The sequence below is a fragment of the Eriocheir sinensis genome, chromosome 6, assembly GCF_024679095.1.
Source record: "Eriocheir sinensis breed Jianghai 21 chromosome 6, ASM2467909v1, whole genome shotgun sequence".
Classification (NCBI taxonomy): Eukaryota; Metazoa; Arthropoda; class Malacostraca; order Decapoda; family Varunidae; genus Eriocheir; species Eriocheir sinensis.
In genome coordinates this window covers 11,493,448-11,496,769 of record NC_066514.1, presented here as the reverse complement: position 1 = coordinate 11,496,769, position 3,322 = coordinate 11,493,448, and the positions used below count along the sequence as shown (strand labels likewise).

At 53.5% G+C, this 3,322-nt stretch overlaps 1 non-coding gene and 1 pseudogene across 1 annotated transcript; both read left to right on the top strand.

Moving 5' to 3' along the window:
- The first annotated feature begins 348 nt into the window (after positions 1–348).
- Positions 349–2,211, top strand: LOC126991272 (small subunit ribosomal RNA). The gene has a single exon (XR_007745364.1). It is a non-coding gene; the product is annotated as a small subunit ribosomal RNA (ribosomal RNA).
- A 312-nt stretch (positions 2,212–2,523) lies between these two features.
- LOC126991286 (5.8S ribosomal RNA) lies at positions 2,524–2,683 on the top strand (annotated as a pseudogene).
- Positions 2,684–3,322: the final 639 nt, after the last annotated feature.

Below are 3,322 nucleotides of genomic sequence, written 5' to 3'. Positions count from 1 at the left end.
GCTGCTGCTGCTGCTGGTATTGTCCGTGGTGCGTTCGCTCGCACCTCGACACAAAAGCATCATCAGCAGCAGCAGCAGCAGTCTCACCACCATCACCACCAGTCTGCTGCTATATGACAAGGACGCGCGGACGACGAGGAGGAGGACGACGGCGTGGCCGGCAGAGTTTCGAGCCCACGCATCATCATCCTCCTCATCATCCGCCGTCTGTTGAAACCAGGGACGCGGCGTCGCTGACCAGAGCTGTCCGACGCTGAGCGATCTCCTACTTTAGTACAAGGCTTTAAGCGAGCGCGCGGCACGCCCGTCGTGTTCGTTCGCCGCTTGGCCGCCAGCTAACGCCATAGCTACCTGGTTGATCCTGCCAGTAGTCATATGCTTGTCTCAAAGATTAAGCCATGCATGTCTAAGTACAAGCCGATTTAAGGCGAAACCGCGAATGGCTCATTAAATCAGCTATGATTCATTGGATCTGTACCCACACTTACTTGGATAACTGTGGTAATTCTAGAGCTAATACATGCACCACGTCTCTGACCGCAAGGGAAGAGCGCTTTTATTAGTTCAAAACCGGTCGGGCCTCGGTCCGTCACCCCACCGTGTTGAATCTGAATAACTTGTCGCTGAGCGCACGGTCTCCGCACCGGCGCCGCCTCTTTCAAGTGTCTGCCTTATCAGCTTTCGATTGTAGGTTATGCGCCTACAATGGCTATAACGGGTAACGGGGAATCAGGGTTCGATTCCGGAGAGGGAGCCTGAGAAACGGCTACCACATCTAAGGAAGGCAGCAGGCACGACAATTACCCACACACGGAACGGGGAGCTAGTGACGAAAATAACGATGCGAGACTCATCCGAGGCCTCGCAATCGGAAGGAGAACACTTTAAATCATTTAAAGAGGATCTATTGAGGGCAAGTCTGGTGCCAGCAGCCGCGGTAATTCCAGCCCAATAGCGTATATTAAAGTTGTTGCGGTTAAAAGCTCGTAGTTGATTTCAGTTCTGACTGACGGTTCACCGCCCGGTGCATACTGTCACGCCCGAACAGCCACAACAGCCCGCTGGCTCGCACGGGGTGCTCTTCATCGAGTGTCCTGCGGCCGGCAGAGTTTACTTTGAAAATTTAGAGTGCTCAAAGCAGGCTACACTTACGGCCTGAATGCCTATGCATGGAATAATGGAATAGGACCTCGGTTCTATTTTGTCGGTTTTCTGAACCCGAGGTAATGACTAATAGGAACAGGCGGGGGCATTCGTATTGCGACGCTAGAGGTGAAATTCTTGGACCGTCGCAAGACGAACTACTGCGAAAGCATTTGCCAAGGATGTTTTCATTAATCAAGAACGAAAGTTAGAGGTTCGAAGGCGATCAGATACCGCCCTAGTTCTAACCATAAACGATGCTGACCAGCGATCCGCCGGCGTTATTCCCATGACCCGGCGGGCAGCTTCCGGGAAACCAAAGTCTTTGGGTTCCGGGGGAAGTATGGTTGCAAAGCTGAAACTTAAAGGAATTGACGGAAGGGCACCACCAGGAGTGGAGCCTGCGGCTTAATTTGACTCAACACGGGGAACCTCACCAGGCCCAGACACCGGAAGGATTGACAGATTGAGAGCTCTTTCTCGATTCGGTGGGTGGTGGTGCATGGCCGTTCTTAGTTGGTGGAGCGATTTGTCTGGTTAATTCCGATAACGAACGAGACTCTGGCCTACTAACTAGTCGACGGATCTCCAGCAATTGGTGTCCAGTTCGCAGCTTCTTCTTAGAGGGATAAGCGGCAACTTTAGCCGCACGAGATTGAGCAATAACAGGTCTGTGATGCCCTTAGATGTTCTGGGCCGCACGCGCGCTACACTGAAGGGATCAACGTGTCCTCCCCCTCCGAGAGGAGCGGGTAACCCGTTGAAATCCTTTCATGATAGGGATTGGGGTTTGCAATTGTCTCCCATGAACGAGGAATTCCCAGTAAGCGCAAGTCATGAGCTTGCGTTGATTACGTCCCTGCCCTTTGTACACACCGCCCGTCGCTACTACCGATTGAATGATTTAGTGAGGCCTTCGGACTGGCGCTCTTGGATGCCGGGCCCACGCGGTTCCGCCGCTGGGCTTTCGGCGCCTCGAGCTGACGGAAAGATGTCCAAACTTGATCATTTAGAGGAAGTAAAAGTCGTAACAAGGTTTCCGTAGGTGAACCTGCGGAAGGATCATTAACGTGTTTGCCAGACGCTGGCAAAGACCAAAACCAAACACGCTGGGTGGGACTCAGACTGTCCCGGTCTGAAGCCCATTATCTTCCTTCTAATCGTGCGAGGCGAATGCGATGACAAACCACGCTTCGATGGAGTGAGTATGTCAGAGCTTCCGACGATCCAGCCGGCGACTACTCTTCTTAAACAAACCCTTCGCCGGGTTGAATAAGCACAGTCAAACCCTAGACACTACGTCTTCCCACATCGTCTCCCGAGGCAGAGACGGCGGAAGTTCGATGAGAGTCGGCAGCGTCCGACGTCAAACAAAATTACAACTCTTAACGGGGGAACACTCGGCTCGTGGGTCGATGAAGACCGAAGCAAGCTGCGTGTAGGTATGGGAATCGGAAGAATACCAGATACATCGACAAGTCGAACGCACATTGCGGCGGCGGCACTCTCATGTGCTGCCGTCACTCCTACACGAGGGTCGGATATACATTCCATGCATCGGCTTTGTCAGCAATGACATCGACCGCATTGGGGAGTTTCGCCTGTTGCTACTAGCGGGCGTTCCCTTAAGGCCATGAATGGTTACCGGCCGCGTCACGTCTCTGACGGACGCGTACGTCGGTGACACGGAGCTTATGGACACAGCAGCGGGGAGGAGGAGGAGAAGGAGCTGCCTCCTACCCGCCGCCTCGTCTGCTGTTGTCGTCGCTCGTGTCCTGTCTCGTTTCGAACCCCAAGCTTCGCGTGATAGGCAGGAGAAGGCGACCGGGCCGGTTAGTTACTAGACTAACCCGGATCACCCTACATCTCCTTGCTGCGAGCACACGCAAAAAACAACAAAAAAACGTCCATAGTGTCTTAGTCAGTGGGCACCAACACCGCCGACTGGCAGCCATTATTTAAAGGAAGGGACCGACGAGCTGGAGAGCGAGGCAACTCCTCTCCTCCCGCCAGCACCAAGGATCTTCTTGCTGCTGCTCCAATGTCGACCTCGTGTTAGGGTAGAGTACCCGCCAAATTTAAGCATATTAATAAGCGGAGGAAAAGAAACCAACAGGGATTCCCTTAGTAAGGGCGACTGAACCGGGAAAAGCCCAGCGCATAACCTGGCGTCGTGACC